We start from the raw sequence: 26658 nt of genomic DNA, 5'->3' as shown, positions 1-26658 counted from the left end.
ACTTCTAGCAGACCCACGAGCTCCAAATTTGAAACTTAATTAGTTTTTAGCGTATTAAGCCAATAAAAACTTAAAAATACTGCAATATCAGTCACGTTTTAAAGATTTAATAACTGCACAAGTAAGTTTGTAATCCTATATAAACATATGCGATAACCTAGTTACGTTTGCAGTTCCTAGAATTAGTATGCTAAGTATAGGTACACTACGTTGTACGATGTGAGTATAAATAAAGATGTGTATACATAGTATGAGTATGGTATGGGTATGAGTACACGAAAAGAAGGACTGCCTACAAAAAGAGATGAGATCCCATCAAAAACATTACATGTAAAAAGATGCCAGTCTCGCAACGCAATACTTCTACTACAAAAAAGTTTAGAAATGTAATATGATACCAAGTCGGTTATTTTAGTCAGTGACAGAGGGTGTTAAAACCGCATCAATATTAGATATCTTTAATTTTTAATACGTATAATGACTTGGCCATCGCACGGCTGCATAATGAGATAAGGATCATCGTCAACTATAAAAAATAATTCTAATTGAACATAAAGGGGCCCACTGACTATCAGTCCGCCGGACGATATCGGCCTGTCAGTTAGAACAAAGATTTGACAGTTCCGAACAACTGCCAGCGCTTTGGTGCAAACTGTGCTGTGTAAATATGTTGTTATAATAATAATAAATAAATAAATTATGCAGCCGTGCGATGGCCAAGTCATTATACGTATTAAAAATTCAAGATATCTAATATTGACGCGGTTTTAACACCCCCTGGCACTGACTAAAATAACCGACTTGGTATCACATTACATCTCTAAACTTTTTTGTAGTAAAAGTATTGCGTTGCGAGACTGGCATCTTTTTACATGTAATGTTTTCAATGGGTATATTTTACCTAACAATGCCGCTAAAAAAAACCGTGAGTCCTTACAAAACAGTTGTCTTTATTACAAGCTTTTTATTAACCTGCAATGTACCTAAGTATGTACATAGTAAATATGTACCTACGGGTCAAATCTTGCAAGTTAAATTTGACCCACTTCCCGACTTTCATTGTAGGTGAAAATTTTCATACATGATGATGATGATGCTCTCCTGACCGATTTCGGCCACAGCGACTGTGTGCTCTGGAGTAGGCAATTTTTAATTCGCGTTATTAGCGTGTAGCTGATCCGCTCTCTGGTGCGCCCTTAGGTGGCTCACGTACCCTATCTTCTTGCTAAATACTCGAGCACATTTTGGGCACCACCTACATAGTTGTAGGGAATCGAGGTTGGCGATCGAGCCTTAAGCTCATCTCGTTTCTTGTCGAGCTCACTGCGGCGTTCAGTCTCGAAATCAGTGACTCGATCGTGAATGAGGCGCCGCCACTCGGGCCGCTGCGCTGCCTTCCGCTCCCAGACCGAGGGTTGTAGTTTGCATCTCTTCATATGTCTTTTCAGAACATCCTTGTATCGTAAGTGCTGGCCACCACATTTACGCTTACCATTCTGGAGTTCTGAAAAGAAGATGCGCTTCGCCACTCTGTCTTCTGACATCCGAGACACGTGCCCACACCACCGCAGCTGCCGCCTCATCAGATACACCTCAATGCCTCTAACATTTGCGCGCCTCAGGATGTTTGTATTTCTGACCCGGTCCATCCATTTGATGTTCATGATGTCTCGGAGACATTTAAGGTGGAATCTGTCGAGTGTACGTATATGCTTACGGTAAAGGACCCATGTCTCAGACGAGTACAGCAGATTCGGCAGCACTGCTGTCATGTACTGTTGTTCCAGTGCAGCGCAAAAACGACCACTCTCCCCGCGCCGCCTGTGTGCAGGTCTTGGACAAAGCCCAACTTGCAAAGCCAGACCTCTCTACCTCAACCCATCGCCACAGGACTTTCCATGTTCATTTACCAGTATCCAGAAACAGTCCGTTGCGCAGGATATATTATGGTGCGTAAGTGCTCGCGCAAGCACAGACGCACCCTCTTGTCCTTACCCCCCTTGTTCCAATGGAACGGATAGCCGCTACGATCGGAGAGAAGTAGAGATGCAGTATCTAGGTAGCGATAACAGGTCTCCTATCGCTACCCTTCAGGCCCTCCACAATTGCCTAGCTACCTCGCCACCGGTGGCGGACTGCTATTCAGCCGAAGCAGACACTATGCACTATGCGGGGAGCGACCGCAAGGCTTAGGTGCAAGCACCTAAACCCCCCTCTACCAGGTTCGGCCCACGAGTCGACGTGGTTGCCCGGGGTGTGGCAGCTGCGTGCAAACAACTACGAGGAGCCACTGGTGAGAGTTCATGGGCATCAGTGATTTTAACTAGGTAGTCCCCCGCCAATAGGCCGACTGGGTGGATCCGACACTGAAAGCCCACTACACCCCAAACTTTCATACATATGTATAAATCGGGTGACAATGCAATATTATGATAACATCGAGCTGATCTGATGATGGAGACAGGTGGAGCCCATAGGAACTCTGTGATAAAACAACAACCTAATTGAGTTTGGGGTTTTTAGAAATGTCTAGATGAATATTCATTGCTTTAAAAAAAAGTACAGTCAGCGATAAAAGCTTGTACCAAAAATAATTTTTTTTGGCAAAACATCTAATTTCTAATAATGGTCACAATTAATTTTCCCATTAGGTTTTCGTAATTAGATCAGCTGTTTTGCAAATAATCACAGGCAATATTTGACATGGAGGGCAATGTTGAGGAAGATGGCTGTGGGTAACACGTATTTTACTCGTAAAATATATTATGTTTCCTACACACTCCACAATCATATGTAGTATTTTTTTTTCCCTAGCCTGATTTAGTGTCCCACTGCTGGGCAAAGGCCTCCCCTCGCTTCCTCCACTCGACCCTGTCGTTTGTAGTTTCCCGCCAATCCGGATAAAATGCGTCCAAGTCGTCCCGCCATCTCCTTTTCGGCCTACCTGCACCCCGGCCAGCACCATCTAGTGTTCCGTGGGTCCCACTCGGTAACCATATTCGTATGAGTCTCAGTGTGTTAGTTAGTATGACGGCAGGGCAGGAATAGGTGAAACAGGAAATTTCCCGAAACTAAAGTTGAAAGCGAATATCGAAGATCTCGTATACAAGTTGAAAATAAGGATGAAACAGGCGTTTCCGCCATTGTAATAGTAAAAACAAGTGCAAAAGGACAATTACAAAAACGCTGGAAGCAATCCAGCGGGCGTTCTCTTAATTGGATGAGACCACTTACTCTAAACGACATCTAGCTCCCTGCACCCCACACCTACTGTACGAGTGCATCTTGTAAAACTTTTCCTATTGTCGTTTACATGCAAAAGTTGCAAAACATAAGTTCATAGTTTACGAGTTTACATAATAGTGAACTCCTTAAGTAAAAAAGCTTTTTTTTATGGTGATTCGTGTGTATATAGTAAAGGCCGGCCTTTTGAAGTAAATAATGGTATTACAAAGATAAATAAAGATTTGTTTTTAACGCTTATTTATTTTTAAAATCGTGCAGTCGATCTATAAATTTTCGATACACTTTTAGCTGAGGCTACCGTTTAACTGAGCCCATTGGTAAGGCTTGGCTGCATGAAGCTATATATTATGTATCACTTAAGTATATTAAATAAATGCATATAAAATGTAGAATAAATAGTACATTGTGCAACGTGGGGGGTAAGTGTAATTTTGCAAAAGAGGTCTTTAGATGCACGACAGCCGCAGGCTGGAGTGCATTAAAGACTCGAATTTGCAATATTCTTACCGCCGGAGTTACACACAATGTTTATCATCACACTTGCCAAAAAAAAACAAATTTCAAGCGAAATAATTCTTAAATACGGTGACATTTCAAACATTTGTCCGCCATATTGTCATTCGTTGACAGGTTACTCAGGTTAGGCATCGAAGGCACAGACCTATCCGGCATTCAGGCACGATTGAAAATTGTATTTGCAGCATTTTAGTGAATTACGCCGTACCGCCAGTACTAAGTAGTAGTGTTTTCGCATCTCGTACAACAAAACAAACGTCACGAGAAAGTTACTCTCTGATTACCTTAACAAAAGCTCTTATTCTAATCATTATAAGTGGGAGTATTTGTTATTCGATGGCAATTTTTTTGTATCTCTGCTGTTGCAATGAAAGTGTTCTCTATTGTTACGCTCGTCGTAGTCATGTTGCTTTAATTGCTATAGGTGTACGTGCTAGTCCGGGAGAAGGGTGCAACTAGTGCAAGTTACGCGTGCGTTTTTTACGCGAACGAAATGCCAATGTTTATTGGTTGTTGATTACCCTAAAATCTGAACTAGCCTCATCAGTAGTACACTTGGTTATTCTATATCCAACTTTATAAAAAAGTAGGCACTAATAGCTTCAATGTTTCGGGGGTTTAAAAATACGTAATACATACTAGGGCTCAACTTTTTCAAGGTTTTACATGACTTAATGGCAGGTGTAGAACGAAATTACACAAATTGACTAAGTCCAACAGTAAGCTCAAGAAGGCTTGTGTTGTGGATACTCAGAAAACGATATATACCTATAATGTACAATACAAATACTTAAATACATAGAAAACAACAATGACTCAGGATCAAATATCTGTGCTCATCACGCAAATAAATGCCCTTAACGGGCCTCAAGACCCAGGATCATCGGCGGCAGGGTCACTACCGACTAGCTACTCGTAGCTAGGCCATATCGGTCAAATGACATGAAAAATTCATCGATTCCATATCATTGATCTAAGGAGACTAACATCTGTTTCACTGAGCACTCGTTACTTAAAATATACTGCGTTGAGATAACGGTTCCCTTCAGAGCTGATCTCAGCAGCCACGTAACGTTAAATAATCCTGAAGTAATGCGTCGAGCCTGACTGCGGTTACTTAAGCACGGCCTCGGAAGATAACTAACAACTGTCATTATATTATTGAGTTTCGCAACTTTTGTCTCTGACTGCGTCACTTTATTCGAATTCTCTTATATAAAAAGTTATTTTCAGTAGCGTGTTCAAGTCGCTTTAGAGAAAGGAATCATTTCATCTTGTCTTGATAAGAGAAACTTCTATTAGAGTATTAAGGAACTAACTTTTCTGTTGTAGATCCATTCTAAAGACTACACTCATATACACAATACAATTATAAGATACTGCAGTTTTGTTTAAAATAACTGGGGAATAGTGCAACCGTTTGTAAATAAGGAGAAAACTTACCAATTTTTATTTTATTATATTTCTTCTTGCTGCATAGTCGTTTCCTCACGATGTTGCTCGCTTTTATTGCTGTTGAGCAATGTTTCCTAACTTTGTTAATATTCAGGCCAAATTATGTCATTTAGTTATGGTGCGTCTCGCTTGCGCGAATACATGTACCCGACAAGTACCTACGAGTGAAATGGGAGATGACTAAATGACATCATTTAGATATCATTCTGATGACAGTGTTCGATTTTCCTGACTCCCTTAAACTATTTGGGAAACTATTTTTACCCCAATTTACAATGACTCCTTACAAGACAAATCTTCGGATATGAACAATATTAATTCAACTCAACCTCTTAAATGCCCGCATATGTGGACGAATACAAACTTTAACTTGTAAGTTTTTATTAACTAAAACTGGACTAAATCGCATAGAATTAAGCTAGAAAATTATCTCCGACGTTTCGGAAGCGACATTGGTCTTGTGGTCCCAGAGAAAAATTTATTAAAATTTATATTTTTACATAAATCATCTGATATACTTACATGTATGTATTTTTTTAAACTGGCAAAACAGCATCGAGGCAAAATGTGAGAACTAATGGAAATCAATGAGTGGAAGTAGGGTTGCCATTCATCAGGATTTTGTCTGACATGTCGTGTCGCGTCGTCGCAGGGATTTCGCAGTTATGGTAAGCTTAGCTTTAGCTTTGGCTTTAAGCGATGACGGACATTTTGACTTAGCCAGATCTACTCTCTAAAGTTAATTCCGCACAGATATATTTATTCCTAAAAAATGAGTCTGACCCTTGGCTGTTTTATTATCTTACAAGTTACATTACACGTCAAATAAATTTGAACATTTTAGAAAAGCAGCTAAGTTAGTAAAACTTTCTATATGAATTAACTACTATATTATTATTCTTCGAAGCATTACTCATTAAGTCATTACTCAATGTCCTTGAATAGCAATATAGTCGACCAACTGTGGCACACTTCTTATACCTATGCAATTGATACAAATTGCCATCAATCAATTTCAGTACTAAACGATCTCTAATAATTGGTTGGTTCAATCTGTTTCAGCAGCCTAAGCTTGCAATGGCTACTATGAGAACTGAATCACAATATTCTAATAATGGCTGGTCGGTCGGATTGTCGGAGTCTAAAAACCGGACAAGTGCGAGTCGGACTCGCCCAATTCGTTATTATAGCGGTAACAGCAATACATTATCTGTGAAAATTTCAACTGTCTAGCTATCACGATTCATGAGAGACAGACAAACAGACAGTTGAGTCTTAGTAATACGGTCCCGTTTTTACCCTTTGGGTACGGAACCCTAAAAATGCAAATCAACAGGATTCCGGATTGCATAATCAAATAGAGCTAGCTCGGTTACCAAATCAAGTATTGGCACTATTTCGAAAAATTATAAGTTTTATAACATTTAATTGATTTAAGCTTTGATTGACCTTAACTAGAAAATTCAACACATTCTAACCCACTGGCGGTTTTGTGGAAATTGGCGGTGATATAGATTTTTATCCACCCCTCGTCCCATATGACAAATAAGACAAATTTTCCAAACGCAAGTAATATTAGCTTTCCTGTTTACATAGTAAAATGAATTCCTGTGTTTGTTTATTAATCCATCAACTGATGAATTAGATTGGCATGTGTTGGAAATGAGAAATGTTGTAAACGAAACCGAACAACGGTAAGATAGGATCATTCTTGGAATACCTATAAAAGTTTTGTTGTCAAAGAAGGAACCTACCCTAAAACATTTTGTGTTAAATTAGGATATTTAACCGTAAGAAGCAAACGAAGATCCAATTGAGTATTCGGTGAGTGTCGCTTGTCTGGCTTCCCAAGAAACATTAGTAATGACATTTAGACTTGTCAAATACGACGCCTCCGTGGCCTACTTACGGAATTTCATTCCAGCCAGTGACGAAGAATTTAAAGAATACTTTAAAGAGCATATATAACTAGTAGTTCACTCCGAACTGAGAATTCGCGGTTCGCCAAAATGTTAGATCCATTGAGTGCACCTACCTAGACGGCAAAGGATCGAAAACCGCGTGCGATTTATTGCAAGGTCTGCGGAGTCCTTAAACTGATAAATTTGAGTCCCCATAGAGATTAAAGTAAAATGTATCTGTGGTAACCCGTAATCTTTCCTGTCAAATGTCAAATACCTACCTATATTTTGTTAATTTTATTTCGTTATTATAAATCTTGCCAATTACATTACAGTTGGTCAAACCAAATTGTCAGTAAATAAGAACAAAAAAAAACTATACTGATCCTTTTCTTTTGGGTGCTAATAATACTAGTGTAAGACAAAGATAGTATGATTCTCTCTGTCTATGTTTGAAATAAGACAGTCCTTTGATAAACTATAAAAATGTATAAACCGAGCACTTTCATTTGATACCCAACTCGACCATACTTTCTTGCAAATAAGATGACCAGAATAGAAGAGAAATAGCTTTTTGGCCTTCTACGCTCTTCTAGCTCCATAACCCCTTGATCGAGCCTGCTCATAATTTAATGACTAAAATATAATGGCTTTATCTACACGTTAACCCAATTTCATTTATGTAAATTAGAACAAATTTATTTAAGTTATTGTCCATCAAACTATCCTCTGATAGTTCAGTTTTAAAACCCACCACTTTATTCGCGGATGATATATCTCTCGCTATATCGTGTAAAGATGATCATGACTTGAAAAATCAATTGGACTCTGTGCTAACGGACATAACAACTTGATTAGCCGACCACAATCTACAAGTCAACTTTACAAATACAAAACTGTTAGAATTTAAGCCACATCAACGAAGTGCAATAAACCTAAATTACTCGTTTGAAGGCACCCAACTAGTTTGTGGATACATTCCCTCTTTTGGGCATTACTATAGACACCACAATTAACTGGAGAGAACACATTAACAAAATAATGACAAAACTAAATATTTATATACGCACTACGTAAACTAAAAATATGTACAAATACAAAAACTGCCACGTGCGCCTACTATGCTTACGCACATGCTTGGTTGTCGTACGGTATAGTGCTGTGGGGAAATAGCTCAGATTCTATTCATCTATTTAGGTTACAAAAGCGGTGCGTTAGAATAATTTGTAATATAGGCATGGGAGATAGCTATAAGGAATGTTTTATAGAGCTAGGAATTTTAACTCTGCCATCAATTTATATCAGAGGCGAGCATGTTTGTTAAAGGAAATATGAATTTATTTCCACGACATTCGCGACCAGAAAACTTACGTGCAAGAAGTAAATTGGAAAGACCAACCTCAAAGTTACAAATGGTACATAACGGACCGTTTGCAATGTGCGTCAAAGTTTACAATAATTTGCCAGCTGACCTAAAGAATGAAAATAGCCTACCCAAATTTAAAACCCAATAAAAAAAATATCTACTACAGAAAAACTTTTATTGTACTAATGAGTTTTTTCGGAAAACTAATAATTCATTTTTACCTGCCAGTATCTTTACTCTCATACCTACTATAATTAACACTAAAATTTTAAAGTATAATTCTAATTAATTTAAATTCTTCATGAACAATAAAGATTGTAAGCCAATATTTTGACGCATATTTAATTATTTAATATTTAATAATTCGATTTTTATTAAATTTATGTATTAATGATATTATTTTAATTAAGTACATATTATGATTAGTACTAGAAATGTAAAAATACACCTAGATTTAAGAATGTTGCAATCCCCTTACAGGGTGTTATGTACCTACAAATGTATTTTTTGTAACACCTGTATTCTGATGAACATGATAGCAATAAAGATATGAATATGAAAAAAAAACATCGAAATGCCGGGACGTGCCCCTAGCCGGCCGTGCCGTGTGTTCCAAGTTGAATGTAAGAACTTCACTTCGCTTCGCTCGCTCGTTCGACTAATATTTAAACAATAATTAAATATGTTCTATTGTTTATTACAGTGCTCAGGCAAGACCAACTGAATAGCAATAATCTAGCAGTCTACGCATAATGCTAAAATTTAAACATAATAAATAATTAAATATAGTACTAGTTTTTTTGTAAAACAGTGGTGCCATGGGGGTTCGCGGGTTGTACAGGTCACATCAAAGCCACTAGTTTATTCTGGTTGCCGTAATACTTATGTATATATATCCTATTCAGACGTGTTCACGATATACTCCAAACAAATGAAAACTTATAATTTCAATTTGCTTCATTTCTAAAGCTTCCAACTGTAGAGCATCGAACTTCTTGACATTTACCTAGTTGCCTTCCTGCGAGTCAGTCATAGACGAATTTAATGAAGCAACTTATTCGCAGCACGTAGTACTGTAAAACAACGTAATGACGGCCGGAAAACGCTACCAAATTAATGCTGACCGTCATTAGAAACTCCCGTTTAACAAACTGTAGTCTACATTACATATCTCATTAATCAGTGAAATGTTCACTTAACATTGGAGGTTAGAGTTTAAACCTTAAGGGGACTAAGTATCATTAATATTGAGCCTTTTGAGAAAGAACATGGGCCAATTATTATTTGTAAAAGAGGAACGGATTTCCTACTGTAACAGTTGTAATACCAGATAAGTATAAGAGATATATGTATAACAAGCTAAAATATTTTCTTTCGAATGTATAGTCGTAATTATGTCCAATATTTTGGTAGTCAAATAAAGTCAAATGTACACACGCCTTACGGACGAAGGTTAGAGTTTATACCTTAATAATGAAAGTAAGGCAAAGCCGATGGATGGGCGGGCATTAGGTGCACGGATTACTCGTTAGCATAAGTCAGACGTATCCCGAGTTCATCGCGGCTGAGATTTACTCCGGGCCGCGATCCTGTCGCCTGACCCCGCGGGAAAGCTGCGCCGCACGTGCTTATGTAACTCAAATATATTGTTCAACTTTGATGTTGCACTACGACATATAATAATAATGACTTTGGTCTTCATTTCTCAGATTCACCGGCATCCTGATACGATGTGAAAATTAATCTTTACGAATGGGCAGCATGTCGTAGTTTTACTGATTCAATTATCCCCGGTACATAGAAACCAAACTCAAATACATAAACTAAGAAAACCAGGGACTACAATATAATACAAATTTATACTCAATAGTAGAAAATAATACAGAAAATACACAAGTAGACAGCAACACAAGTAGAGGTATAAACAGGCGAAATTATCGCTGAAAAGCTATCTCTCCCAGATAACCACTTCAACTACATTATATATACACACACTATATTTCAAATTCAGCCATATAAACCCGGAATCATACGTATATATTTACGCACGTATAAATATTAGTCCTAGGTCCTAGTCCATGACGATTCAATTCAGCAAGCGCGTCTTTTACCAGTATGATTTACGTTTCAATTTGCAGTAAAACTTTCACAACTAGAGGTCCCCGATTAACGAAACCCAAATTAACTCAATGCGTAGGTACTCAAGTTCTCAACCTACTCCATTGAACTTTTGTTAAAGAGCCGTTGAGCTTGACCCGCAACCTTTGCGCTGTTAAAATTGTTAAATTAGTAGGTAAATGAAGTAGTAAGTCAGGTGAGATGGTGAAATATTCAAAATAATGGTCAAGGCCGAATCCTTGTGATAAAGAGACATTTAAAATTGTGTGAAAGTCCGACGCACACAACGAAATCAGTGATATATTTTTTCGTTCCTGAAAAGGGCTTACTTAATTGTTATCATTAAGACAGCAGTCGCCTAAGGTCCGAAATAAAAGCCCTGTTCTGTAATTAAGTGAACCTCTAAATGTACCAATTGAATGATCTCATTATATAACGCAGTTAGCAAACTGTGTTAACAAACTGTAGTTTTGTCAAATGGAAGTTCCTAACGATGTACAGTATTAATTTTATTGCGTTTTCCTGCTATGTTGTCGTAAGACTCGTAAGGGTAGTACCGGGCCACTGTATCCTTGATGGCCATGTATTGTCTTAGTATACGAAAATATCAATTTATTTATTATATTTATATACCATTACCATCTCGATTCGTTACCGTATAAACCTTCAAAAGCTCAAAATAGTATTTTTAGGGTTCCGTATCCAATGGGTAAAAACGCGACCCTATTACTAAGACTGCTGTCCGTCTGTCTGTCACCAGGCTATATCTCATGAACCGTGAACGTGATACATAGACACTTGAAATTTTCACAGATGATGTATATTTGTTGCCGCTATAACAACAAATACTAAAAAGTACGGAATCCTCAGTGCGCGAGTCCGACTCGCACATGGCTGGTTTTTTCTACTTGTCGACTGTAATGGTTGAATTAAGATTTCGTATACCAAACTATAATTGCGTACTTTTCATGTATGGGCTCCCAACTCAACTATAATATTCATTTGGATACGCTGTAGTCAACTATAAAAACAATTGACCAATCACGTGCCGCCGCGCTCCCATAGAAAAGACAAGACTTAACGGGCAACAACAGGTGCGCGTTGATGTTTTTTGTACTACATTTTTGTAGTAATAATTTTCATTAATTTATTTAGGTTTTATAGTAAAAAAGGTATTATTTTAGATGACTCGTAGAAAAAGTATTGTACACAATAGTAATATAATCAAGCTTTTCAATCTCGTGCCTCACTTAGGCAACTCAGCAACCTTTGTTGCCTAAACACGGTACTCAACTGAAAAGCTCTCTATTAGGTATATCACGATTGTATAATAGTACATTTCGAAGCTAGTGCGGAAAGTATGTCATTACTTCACGAGTACCGAGAGGCAAGACTCGGGACGAGTGAAGAATGACATATCCGCACGTGTATCGAACGACGTTTTTTAATACAGTTGCGAAAAAATAAGAAAAGCAACAAGTAAGGAATGGAATTCCAAACTTTTATATTATTAATTCTGTGACACTGACATCATTGATATTGACATTATGAAGAGGTGTTTTTCTAGCTTTTATTCGACAAGAATAGATTTTCGCACTTAAACTATCGTGAGACATATTTCAAAATATTTATCAGTACGGTTTTTACTCACTATTATTTTTAGTCGCTTTTGGCGACATGTTTCGGATTCTTTGGGAAACATGTCGCCAAAAGCGACTAAAAATAATAGTGAGTAAAAACCGTACTGATAAATATTTTAAGAATAGATTTTGTTATTATTATTGAACCCACTTCAATGAATGTTTTTTTTCCAATGCATGTTCTATAAGACAGAAACAATTGTAAATATTAAAACATTGTACTATTATTACCTAAATATCGTTATTTACGATTATTTGTGTATCGTATATTTATAAAAACAATATCGAATGTTGCCTTTGGAAACTTAAAACATTCTTGCAGTAAGAAAATACGCCTCTTCTTTGACAGGCTTCCGTTCCATTCAGACAACTCATTAAGAACGGTTTTTCAACATTAAAAAATAAACGTGTTATAATACTTATAATGATGAAGAGGATAAAATATGAAATATGCATTTTTTTTGTATTCTTACATTAACAGTAGGTTTTTAAGTTAATTACGACGTTTAAAAGAAACTAATATTAACACTCATCAATAAGTAGTCATGAATTGGAACAAGTAAAAATTTTAAAAAATTGAAAAAGTAAAAAGCACTAGTTCGCAAAAACCAACTTTCCGCACGCTAAACAGCCACGAAAAGTAGCACTTTTTGAGCACCTGTATTAAAAAATATATTATTGTAATATAACCGTATTCTATGTATTGACTCAAATTAAGGCCAAAAACGGTGCAAAGATGGCCAAAAGCGGTACCTCTATCCTAGTTTCAGGGTAGCACGTGCTGCGAATTGTTGCCTACTAAATACTTTTTATTGAGTTGGTAGGTTTGACATCCTATTTATTATATATCCTGTTTATTGACATGTATAAAATACTAGCGATCCCGGCGAACTTCGTATCGGCATAATTTTCGAAATCCGCACCCCTACAACCTAGAAAATGGTATCCATGACGATTTGACGAAAAAAAGTAGGTACATGTCAGCTAACTTGGATTCTATAATTATGGCCAAATTTTTGAAATAAAAGAAACAAGAGAACCTAGAAAACAATAGCCATAACGATTTTTACGTAACAGTGCATGTCCGCTATCTTGGATTAAAAAATTTCGAAATTTGCACTCTCTACAACCTAGTAAACGATACCAATGACGACTTTTGCAAAAACCTAAAATACGATATCGATGACGAGTTTTATGAAATATTTTTTTGAAAACGTCAGCCGTCAGCTATATTTTTTTATAATAAGAGGAGGAGGTGATATGCACAGCGATCTCTTAAGATGAAAGAAAGAGAGATGCTTTCCAGCTCTTTAGTTCGTTGGTGGAAAGTTTTCACCAACGAACTAAAGGCGAGGCGAAAAGAGAAATCCTAGTTGCTGAATTTTAGACACTGTGCGAATTTCCTGCTTAACATCTCGCGCGACCGTGGAAAAACAAATTAAGCTAGTCCCATAATTATGTCCCATTCCTAAATTACCTAATAGTGAAAGGTATATACATAGGTAATTATAACTTGGCAGTAGTAGGTACTAATTACATAGGGTTATGTTACGAGCATCAAATAAGTTTGTATAACAACATTGTAATTACCCAGTGTATGATTAATAGATACAAATTAGGTACTAACATTCTGACAGCAAACCTTTTCAACATATCAAAAGAATTTTATACCTTTTTAACGTTCAAGATCATTTTAATAGAGGTAGTTTACTCTAGTGTTGCTGGTAGTAATTACTTTTAAGGCAAATGTGAATAATTTAAAAGCTTTGCGCTGTTATGAAATTAATTTAATTGGACTTTACCTTCGTGCTCAATGGTAGCGGGACCTTCACCGCGGTTGCGCACTCAGCCTTATTCCTACGAGAATCAGTTCAGCACTCACCTACTTTCAATCTCGTTAAACGCCTCGAACAAAGAGTTCAGTTTGCTCCATCACATTATCACACTTAACAATGATTAAATGTTAAGAAAGAAAGCAGTAACAGCCACGGTGCTGCTCCTTATAAGCAAACTTGCCGGCACTTCCTTCTTGTTGATTGTCTGATAATTCAGTTTATTCAAACTCGCGTTGATAGTATTGACAAGTTTAACCATGAAGACACTAGAATATTAGTTGAACATAATTGATAGTTAACATAAAATGTATCTCGTATTCAATTTTACACAATGGTCACCCAACAATCAATGGATTCACGTCACAAAAATAAAAAACGTCACTTGGACCGTAGTAAGCAACGCAGGCGCTGCGGCCACGCTCGGCTAACTTCGGTTCCCGTCGTCCGTAAAAAAGAAAAACAATCTTGCTTCTCCTTCGCACTCGAGGAGGCTACGAGGCTACGAACCTTCCTACATGATCAGATCAGTGAACCACAAAGAAACAGAAACCTCTGTCTTTCTCTACCGGCGCGGCGCGCGGCGGGCGGGTTTGAAACCGGTTTAGTATTGTTACTTTTTAGTCCTTAGGAATAAAAACTCATGCATAGATAATCGAGCATCGTGCAGCGCGAGGCACGGAGTTTTATCTGAGGCGGCCGTGCCGTCATGCCGTGGAAGGAAGCTGTTACTGAACGGAAATGGACACGGGCACTCATTATACCTAATACACGAATAATTTAATAGCTCTTGACAGTCTTGACGATGGGTGCACTACATTTTTTATAATTACTTTTCATATAATATAGTTTGATATATCGTAGATTTGAATAAGGTAATAAATGGCATACTACCGTAATACCTAATCAACGGAATAAATAATGTTACTTTTGGTATAATGGTCATAAGGTATATTTTCAATATCGAGCTATTATACTTAGTAACTGTATCTCGAGTATAATTACAGTGAGAGGCCTCATTCGGTTCCCGTAGGTATGTTTACTTTTCTCTTAATTAATATGTTAATTATACAGGATTTTGACTCTTGGGGACCCTATACATCTCCGAGGATAATTTGATAAACTAATCTTATAGCTCTTGAGTTCTGACACTTATTAAAATTTTACACCTATAAATAATTTTAGATTTTTTTGTATGTACAATGTACATACATGTTTTTTTTTAATTATTTTTGTAGTTTTTTTTATGTAAGAGTTTTGAATAATTCACGGTTAGCCGGGATATGGCCGTGATTACCTTTTGTATTGTTTTTGAGCTCCCGATATATCGACGCAGTTACATGCATCTTGTTCACGGGTCGCCCGTGCATGCATGCAAGATGCATGTAACTGCCACGTAATATCGGGAGCTCATAATCAATACAAAAGGTAATCACGGTCCACACACATCCCGGTCAATATGTCTAGTTTATTTTATGTAGTTCGACATTAAGAAACCTTATTATTATAGCCTCTTTATATCTCAGAAAAAAATCACATTTAGTTACATGTATAAACACATTGAAGTACAAGTACACATACAAGCACATAATTTTACAGCTTAATTAAAATAGTAATACATTTCGACATAGGTACAATCGTTATTTCTAAAACAATTTAATTACAAATATGCTTAAATGAATACTAATTTTATATAATATTTTTTTAACTAATTTTTCAGAAAAAAAAGATAGATTCGATTACATTAAAATAGTAGTTAAAAATGATATTTATATCATTTCAGCAATAACATTTGGGAAGTCATGAATGAATAAAATTCAAAATTTAATTTAAAAAAATATCTAATATAAATTATGTAATTCAATTAATGAGCAAAAATTGTTGTATAAAATTATTTAAAATTAATTTGATTTGAAATATTGAAGTAATCATATTTATATCACAGTTTTAAAGTTAATAAATAAACAAAAAAATGTATTTTAAAAAGATTAGTTCACATACATCTCTAAGTAATTGTAATACGCTAGTTTGAATTGTATCTAGATTGCCTAGATTTTATTTTATTTATTATTGTATTTTATTTTATAATTTATTGTACCTATGTGTGTGTTTTGTAAATTGTAATTGTATGTAAAAATATATATATATATATATTTGTAAATTGTAAGTTAGTGAACCTTAATTATTAGTTTTAAGATTTGTTGTACTTACTAACACTATATGGATCAAATGATTTGAAATAAATAATTGAATTGAATTGGTAGTTGCAGTTAGTTCTATAAATTCAATGTTGACGTGTAAAAGTGTCCTTGTGGCCTTATTTGCTGAATAAATGTTGAAGTCGAATATTTTGAAAAATTAAAAAATTAGGTACTAAATGAAATTATTTTCAAAATTGCTTTCTTGGGGTTAGATATGAGGATATTACGAACCATTAAAAAAAAATCAGCCATATCGTAACTTGGTATGTTTTGAAAACTACTTTTGTTTTATTAAAAAAAAAAATGGCTAAAATGTATTAGATGTGGTATATTTTCAGAAGGGCCTCAAAAAGCCCTTTCATAAAATACCACACACGATACGTTTCTGTTTTTTTTCCATACAAAAAAAATCCCTTAAAGGATTTTTTTTTTGAACTGCGGGTCATAAATTTTGTTTTGACTAGTATGCGTGTGCCAAATCGCTAAACTGTACATTGATTTGCGGTTTTTCTTTGAAATTGGGCTCGTACGGCTTCCACTGGGTGGGCGTATAGGTTTAACTGAAAATGTATTCGGATACCTATTTATACTGATTCATGTAGGCTTTTAGGCATAACGGTTAATTAATCAAGTATTAAGCAACGTGCTCCCGGCGCTGGAAAATTGAGGTCGGTCTAGCTATTTTCTAGAGCCCATGTCAGGCCAGTCGGTGTTAACGGTTCACTGTAAATATTATTCTTATGGCAACGATCGTTGGGTTGAAATATATATAAGATAAGATAATCGTTTATTTGATAAAACACGAGTTATATATAAGATGTTAATAAATACAAATTCAGTTCTTTACATGTCTGGCCGGAATTTCAGCATTCAAATATTTATCACAAAAATAATTCTAGACCCCGCTATCGGAGGTGCAAAATGGTAGCTGTCAAGTTCTTAGGGATGGACAAAAATATTTATGATGTCGATATCGATACTTGATTTTTCTGTACAATTAGTTTTTTATGTACAAGTACCATTTATTTGGCTAAGATATTATATTAAGTTAATTGTTGTATGTATTTATTGTGCACTAGATTACTGCAGAGAATCTAAAAAACCTGATCATTCATTAAGAATACGGTATCCTGGTGGAAATAAAAGAGAGATTTATATTTTGTTTTTAATTCATTTATAACGATAATTTCTTAGTAATGATGAAAGTTTTTTTATTTATAAAAATTAAAAATGATTAATACATGTTCATTTTGTAATTATAAAGTCCTATTTAATAAAATAAACACGTTTAATTAAAGTCTTAGACTATCATTCGGGTAAAGATAAAATATCGACATATAGTAGCTATAATTATCGACATGTAGCAAGTATTTCAAAATATTTTTTCACATCACCAATTCGAAAAAGGGGTTTTACTTCCCTGCTAGGAGCGATCAAAGTGGCACTTTTCTTCCCTGCTAGTAACACTTTTCTGTTCTAAGACACTATTTTTACAATTTTTTGCACATTATTTTTTTAGCTTAAATAATATTTTTAACCGACTTCAAGATTTCAAAGGAGGAGGTTCTCAATTCGGTTGTATGTTTTTTTTTTTTTTTTTTTTTTTTTTTTATGTTTGTTACTCCATAACTCCGTCATTTCTGGACCGATTTTGAAAATTCTTTTTTTGATTGTAAGTATATACATACAGATTGGTCCCGTTTTTGTCAAGAAGCAGTTCTGATGATGGGATCCATGAGGAATCGAGGGAACTCCTCAAATGTTAAAGGCATACATATAGTGATTTTAGTATTTTCATCAACAAATCAAGCACTTACATTTAAAAAAGTGACATTTGATGAAGTGGAACTGCTGATGATGATCAGAACGGAACTCTTCAATGACGCATAGTTCACGTTTGACGATTTGTCCTCTTCGTTATGTTTGTTAAGCAAGTTAGGTTTTCAAGATACATTTTTGTCAAGCTCGAGTTCTGATGATGGGATCCATGAGGAATCGAGGAACTCCTCAAGTGTGAAAGGCATACATATAGTGATGTTTGTATTTTTATAAACAAATCCAGCACTTCCATTTTAAAAAGTGACATTTGATGAAGTGGAACAGCTGATGATGATCAGAACGGAACTCTTCAATGACGCATAGTTCACGTTTGACGATTTGTCCTCTTCGTTATGTTTGTTAAGCAAGTTAGGTTTTCAAGAAACATTTTTGTCAAGCTCGAGTTCTGATGATGGGATCCATGAGGAATCGAGGGAACTCCTCAAATGTGAAAGGCATACATATAGTGATTTTTGTATTTTTATAAACAAATCCAGCACTTCCATTTTAAAAAGTGACATTTGATGAAGTGGAACTGCTAATGATGATCAGAATGGAACTCTTTAATGACGCATAGTTTACGTTTGGCGATTTGTCCTATACTTTATGTTTGTTAAGCAACTTAAGTTTTTAAGACATATTTTTGTCTAGCTCGAGTTCTGATGATGAGACCCACGAGGAACCGAGGGAACTCCTCAAATGTGAAAGGCATACATATAGTAATATTTGTTTTTTTATCAACAAATCCAGCATTTACATTTAAAAAGTGACATTTGATGAAATGGAAACTGCTGATAATGATCAGAATGGAACTCTTCAATGACACATAGTTCACGTTTGGCGATTTGTTCTCTTCCTTATGGACCCAGCCCTAATTTTGGACCCAGACTCGGACCCAGACCCGGGTCTGAACATGGACCCGGGTCTGAACATGGACCCCAACTCGGACCCGGACCCGGACCGAACTCTGACCCAAACTTGGACCCGTCAGCCGGACCCGGACAGCCGGACACGGACCCGGACTCTGATCCGGACCCGGAAATGCTACTAGAAAAGTGGGTTAGGTGGGTGGTTGGGTTTTGAACTGCGATTCTCACAGAACAGAACTGCTATTAGAAAAGTAGGTTAGGTTAGAGCTGTGACCCTTACAGAAACGAAATGCTATCAGAAAAGTAGGTCAGGTTAGGTTAGAACTGGGACCCTTAAAGAAACGAAATGCTACTAGAAAAGTGGGTGGTTTTACCTCCTTTTCTACATTATTAGGCAAAAGATGCTGTCTTTTTCATTTCATTGTCTGGAATCTAAGAGTGCACCATCAACAATAAGTGAACTTTCAGCGGCATCCCCCATTGAAGTCGGTTTTTTTTTCTTAAAAATTATTAAACATAATAATTACCTCATAGGTGATGTGAAAAGCAGTATATGTCACATGGTAGCAAAATTATTTACATCTTGGGCGTAACACACTTGAATCCCTCACTACGCTCAGGATTCTACTTTAGAATCCCTCGTTACTCTCGGGATTCTATTATAGAATCCTTCGCTTCGTTTAGGATTCAATTGTACGCCCTCGCCGTAAATATGTCATTTTGCTCCCTTGTACGCATTTACGCATCCCTAAGAATGGCTTGAAATTGATAACTACCATTTTGCACCTCCGACAATCTCCGGTCTAATAATTACAAATATTAAATAAGCAGTACCGAAAAATGTTGAAAAAATGTCAATGTTGTCAATATCCAAATTATTAATCTAAATTATCTAAAAATTATATATGTAGGTAAAAGCACCGTTATATAAGCACCGACACCGGCGCCGGGAAAGCAAAAATGTATGGCTCGCTTTTTACTTACCGGCGCCGGTGGTATCGGTGCCGGTGCCGGGCTGGGCTAATGGAAAAACAGGCATTAAGGGTCGGTAGATGATTTTACTTTATGATTTAGAACATAATAAGCAACTTTATGTCGTCTACGCACGACTTAGTCGAACTTTACGAGCATGAGGAGTGAAAAATAACTTAGTTTAAGCACACTTACACGTAGCACTTTTAAGTATTAAATATAAAATGAAATATACGTCATACCTATACTAAAGAAAAGTCACCAGGCCCACAAGCAAGCAAGCCGGCCAAGCCGGGTTACATCACTTTTATATATTTATTTAAACTTTAGTGTATACTCGTAACTGCTTCTTTAGTGTATGCAATTTATTTCATTGTATAGTTTTTATTTATTTTAGTTTAGTAGGTAACGATAATAAAAGGATGTATAATTAAACTTTTGTAACAACTTCTGCATATTAGTATAATTAAACATTAACTTATGTATACATAATATACATATACATATAATATTAGCTATAAAATTATGGATAAATAATTTATAACATTCTTTGTGTACCCCGTGTAGATGTAAGTATTATACGTACGAGTAAGCAACCTAGCTGCTCGTGCATACATATACATGGATCAATGAATATAGATGCACTCAAGTTACTGATAACTTTGTTACTTAATGATAACCTTGTTTTCTGCTCCTACACTAGCTACTTTAGATTAGAAATTATTTTATTAAGGTAGGGCACTCAAGGTCTTATAGGCAGTTTGTTGCCTAAATAAATAATATATATATATATTATAGGTTCCTAGTAGCGTGATTAAGTACTTGAAAAAAAACACAAATCGAAAACAATCAAAAGTAAGTAGGTATCTATCTATAAAAGTAAGTAGTACAATGTTTTGGTCATAGTCGTTTTAATGCAAAATAATCATAAAATTATAATTATCTAATAAAATAATTTTCAAAATATTTCATTAGATAAACTACCGTGAACCGTTGATGAAATAAAATAGGTACCATGTTCGACCTAGATAAAATTTAGGACGAAGTGCAATTTTGAAGCGTATAAAAAAAGGAAAACATCCAAAAAAGGAACTCAACAAGTTACCTGACGACACGTCGGGTATGCTTATTTATTTCAGAAGCGCCCCAGTTTTAAAAGAAAAATACAGGTTCAGAACTATCTTTATTTGCCGTTTTATTTGTAATATCTGCGAGCTTTGTGCTAGAAACCTTAATTCTAAAATGCTCGTGGTCCAATACAAAATCAATTAGACAACGTGTAATCAGAAAGCTGACCGCGTGCTGTAAAGTGGTGGTGAGCTGCGGCGGCCGCGGCTACGGGTGACCTACAAAACTGCTTCTACTAATAGGTACTACACACACTAGCGGTGTAGAGACACTAACGCCTAACCAACTTCTACGTTATATTACTTAGGGCGATAAAGACATGATAGACTAGACGCACCTCAATACATAGTTGAATGGTTTAAACGTTTCAGTTAAAACGCGTAAATGTAACCTGAGTATGGTTAAACGACTTTGCTTTTCATTAATTTGTTATTTGTTTTACAAGGGGCAAAGTTGTTGTGCGAATACGAGAATTGATATCCGAGCAATCAAATTATTCCAAAACTAAACCTCGAGCGTAAAGAGTCATTCGAAAAGTGGAATCATGAGCGTTGTGAGGGTATCAAGGCACGAGGGTTAAACAAACTTTACTCCTGAGTGAAACATTTTTCACCACACCAACGCGAGGAAAATATGAACTGTAAAACATTACAAATCAAAATCATCCCTTTCTACCAGCCAATATGAGGAAACAACTCAAATTTTGCATCAGTTTACTTTGCCACTCTTGTGGATAAAATGAAACTTTCTTAGACTTATATTGTCCGGGATATGGTTTACTAATGTATTGCCAAAAATCGTTTCCCAAAGTATTACTTCCCAAACTATTTTACACAAATTATCATTTGGCAAAATTTCATTTCGCAAATTTTCATAATCCAACCTAACCTAACCCAACCTAGTACGTCATTTTCATTTCGCAAGTATGGGGTTGGGAAATGAAATGGTTGCGAAGTAAAAAACTTGCTAAAATTTCATTTGGGAAATGAAACTGATGCCATAAGTTTGTTGGGAAGTGAAATTTGGCGAAAAATATTTTGGCTAAACGGCGGTATATAGACCGTGATTACCTTTTGTATTGTATTAATAAGTCTATTTAAACTAACCGTAAATCATTCAAAACTGAAACTTTCTTATCTGTTTTTGAAGTATTTTAGTGCGATATTTTAAATCTGATATTGTACGAAATATTATCGATCAGAATTTTATTTTATTTTAAAGGTCTGTAAATGTGTGTTAAGTGACAGAAATATATATTAACATTTCTTAACAGATAATCTACCTATAAAATAAAAAGAGGCCTTGATCTTTCTTGGATATTCTCCTACCATAATAAATTTAGGATCCTTTTATCGAGATGCAGTGAGATAATCAAGTTATGCATATCTGAAATGCATGTTTGACAGTTTAATTTATAGTAAACTCGGGCATATTGTAAACAACAAAATTAAGCCTTTTTAAACACCAAAAGAGTGACAAGACGAAAACACCATATATTTTACATTATCTTATGAAGTAATAAAAAGGACAGCAAGTGCTGTCCAGAGCAGCTGGTATGTCAATATGATCAAACGCAGTTGCCGGTAGTACTTATACATATAATATATGTTGGTTTTATTAGCACATATAAGTAAATAAAGTTGCGAGCGGCACAGGATCGGTCGGAGTGGCGAGCCTTGGGGGAGGCCTATGTCCAGCAGTGGACGTCTATCGGCTGACATGATGATGATGATGATGAAGTAAATATTTTGCCCCGTAAGTCGCTTGTTGAAAGAAGCACTAAAGTTATCATAACAAAATTTTCTGTATTGTGATTCATGCAGCGAAACGTTTAATAATAAAACAGACATGCACTTTACGATATATAAATATAATATGTAGATATGCACTAAATGTATAATTTCACAGAATATATTTTCGACTACTCGCCTTAAAATTTGGGCGCACGAATCTTAAAAATTACGCCCAGCTGTGTTGGTGTTTTTCCGTTTATATAGTCATGAATCTTTTGTACAATCGGATCATGACCGACGTACTCATTTATTTTGTATGTATAAATAGTAGATTGTTAACGAAGGGATGAAAGAGAAATCTTTCAGAGCATGAGAAATGGAATAGTGACACATCACAACGGAGCAAAATGACATATTAACGGCGAAGGCATACATTGAATCCTGAGCGTAGTGAGAGAACATACTGCTTTTCACATCACCTATGAGGAAATTGGTATGTTCCAAAATATTATTTAAGCTAAAATTGTGTCCTAGAATAGAAAATTGTCACTTTGATCCCTCCTAGCAGGGAAGCAGAAGCCCCTTTTCGAATGGTTGATGTGAAAAATAAGTTTCTGACACTTAAGGCGGATTGCACCGCGCACCATCAACAATATTATTAACGTTAATTATGGCGCCAGTAGTATAGTAGGTATACCGGCCGTATTTAGAGAATCAAACTTTACCAACACGTAAATGTTCATCAACATTATCAGTGACATATTAAATATTAACTTTTTTAGGGTTATTACTTTATTGACTTCATATTATGTCAGTCTCGTCACCATGCACCGGCAGGGGTCGGCAAACAGCGGCTCGCGAGCCGCTTGCGGCTCTTTGAAGGTAGGATTGCGGCTCTTCAAGGGACCAAAAACATCAGATTTAGAGTTCTTAGGCCAGTGAAAACAACATTTGCGGCTCTTTGAGATTCCTAAAACTGGTGACTTCTACTGCGGTTGGCTCTTCTTCTCAAATTTTGCCGACCCTTAGTGGTAATGAATTTATATCTAATCTATAATAATCAAATTGAGAGAAGTTTGGAAATCAGTGGTTACAGACACCCCATGAAAAATTTGAAAATTACAAGTTCCTCCTATGCTAAAATGTTCCCCAAACCTAAAAACCAACACCAATTCTAAACCCTAAATGAGGGATTCTTCATTACTTACCTACTGACTTTACAATAATCCAATAATTAGGGATCATATTTATAGTTAAAACCAAAATACCTATATTAGCATTAAATCCATACTTCCATACTAATATTATAAATAGAATAGAATAAAATATAATAGAAAAACGTTTATTGCAAAAACCATCTACATACAGCACCTACTTACATAAGCTTAGAAAATCTTATACACCAAATACTTAAAATTACTTGTAGCTTACACTAACATGCAATAATTACAGTATTGTTGCTGGTATAGAGGCTACAAATGGACACGACTCAGCATATGCTCTAACATATATATATGCTACAGCGCTGGTCTTCCGTGAAATACGAAAGTGTGTCTGTCTGTCTGCTACCTCTTCACGCTTAAATCGCTGAACCGATTTAGTTGAAATTTGGTATAAAGATAGTTTGAGTCCCGGGGAAGCAATAGGATAGTTTTTATGTCGGAAGTCATCCTTAAAGAGGGTGAAAATGAAAAATTAATGAATTGCCTGTTAATTGGTGTAAGCATATTATGCTCAAAATTATTGCTATTAGATTTTATCCAGGCGCTATTCTTACTCTGACTGCTAGAACTAATTCCATGCAGACGAAGTCGAGGGCAAAAGCTAGTAAATAATATGAGGAAAACAATACCCGCGGTTAATTTAGTTGGCTTAACTGTGTTGTACTATTTATTTGTTTAAATATCGAAGACGTTTGTAAGTATTTGTTGTTCATTAACTTTAGGTTAGATTTATGTTTACGTTTGCGTCCCGGGGCGAAGTCTGGTTGATTTTCAATTTCCCTAAGGCGGCCCTCTGAAGGTATCAATAACTGGCAACGTTGCTTGTTTATAACTGGGATTGCTAACAATGGAAATTCTCAGATAAATGCCTTCAGCGTAGGTATATTAATTAAATGACAGTTATCAAAGCTTCGGCATTTGAATACCCATGCCAAGCAATAACGTTTACTCTGGAGGTTGCGTCAGTTTTAATGAAACATTTTTAGCAGTTTTTGGCGCGGTCGCTGGTTTTGATAGCCTAAAATAAACACGAGGGAAAGGGGAGCACTAAAGGTACTTGAACTACCTAGGGCATTCAAGCGGGGTCGCCTAAAAGGGTTCTTCCTCACTTAGTTGAGGAAAGGGTTTTTTAGCAACTCTAGTAAGCTACCTCTCACTAAGTATTTTGTAGGTATAGACTTATAAAAAACAAGATAATTATTTCGACCAGAACTTGTTCTTTTGACATCGATCCAAGTTAAATAAAATAGTACGTAAATATATAAATACATCTAAGTTGTTACCTACCTTTAATCGCGCGTCTCGTATGTGATATGCTTTTCACAGACAATGTCAAATAATTCGTCAAGTAGTTCGAAACTTTAACTGCAGCTTTTACACCTACAGCTATAAGTTTAACTGTGTTTTCAACAGGAACTATTCACCACATCAATTTCCAAACACTTAAGAGTTTTGTTCCAATTATTCACTTATATCGGCATTAGAATAAAGTAAACATTTATAAACATTCATAAACATTCATTAAATCTAATGACAATGCTGAAATATTAATTGGAAAGTCCTGCCAAGTTGTTAAACAATTTCTGCGTTTACGAGACGGTTAACGTATTCGCCAGTATCGGTATCGGTAATGTTCACGATGAGTATTTATTCTATGACGTCATGAGTACGTGCGTCGCGTGGGGCGGCCGGCGCGACACTAGGCGGGCGACCGCCCGCCCTTGCGCAAAGTTCATGGCAACATAAAGTGACTTTCTGTTTGGTGACATTATTACATTTCTATCGCATGTTTGCAGAATAAACATCATAGTTAATTTGTGTAGAAGTATGGATTAACTAATATGAATCTAAATTATTAGAAAACATATTTTGAATATTACAGTGATGGGTGAAGTAAAATAGAAAATTTGTAGCAGATTAGACTACTTATGTTTTTTTCCCTAAAAGGAATTTATTATCATCGATAATCAATTTAGTTTGGATGATAACATTTTGTAGGTACTTAATTTAAAAAAGATGATAAATGACAATGTTGTTTATGGTTAAAGTTGCCATGGTCAAAGAGAATAAAACACTACGTGTTATGGTGCGGTATTCTACTTTGACAACTAGTACTTATTCTTGTGACGGCAGGAAGTATATTTATTATTTTCCTTTCTATTTAATAGAGAATTGTAGCATCAATGTGTCTAGACTGTCTAGTTATCAAAACACGGAAGTGTTCGGATATTTACTATCCACCTAAAAGTGGCATTCGGATGAGTGGCGGTGGACAACAAGCGGCGTTGACGCGGGCCATGTTAGTGTTAATTTATATTGAAACTTGCGTTGATGTCGTTGCGGTGTTGCGGTCCGTTCAATCTGTCACTCATTTTATCAAAAAGATTGTCAGTGGCATCACCTGCATCAACGCCGCAGCAGTATCGCAGCAGCAGCAGCCTATCGAGTAATTGGCCTCTGTGGATGTTGCTTCACTTTCTGCATTGAGTTCTCGGAACAGATCAACCCACGAGCGCCGTTCAGCTATACAAGATATGAGAAGACATGCACCAAATGGATATCATTTGATCAAGATCAAGACCAAAAAGATAAGCGAGCAAAGGCATTTCAAAACACCCCCTGCAAATTAGTTGATGGTGC

General features: G+C 36.0%; 1 protein-coding gene across 1 annotated transcript in view; it reads right to left on the bottom strand.

Moving 5' to 3' along the window:
• The window catches only part of LOC134755842 (semaphorin-1A-like), a 164333-nt gene extending 138893 nt beyond the window's left edge, over positions 1-25440 (bottom strand). The window contains exon 1 of the mRNA XM_063692462.1: positions 25306-25440. The gene's annotated coding sequence lies outside the window, so the exon portion shown is untranslated. The remainder of the gene's footprint in view (positions 1-25305) is intronic.
• Between the last annotated feature and the right edge of the window lie 1218 nt (positions 25441-26658).

The sequence above is a fragment of the Cydia strobilella genome, chromosome 3 (assembly GCF_947568885.1).
Source record: "Cydia strobilella chromosome 3, ilCydStro3.1, whole genome shotgun sequence".
Taxonomy (NCBI): domain Eukaryota; kingdom Metazoa; phylum Arthropoda; class Insecta; order Lepidoptera; family Tortricidae; genus Cydia; species Cydia strobilella.
The sequence above is the reverse complement of the archived record's forward strand: the minus strand, read 5'-3'. Positions and strand labels throughout refer to the sequence as shown.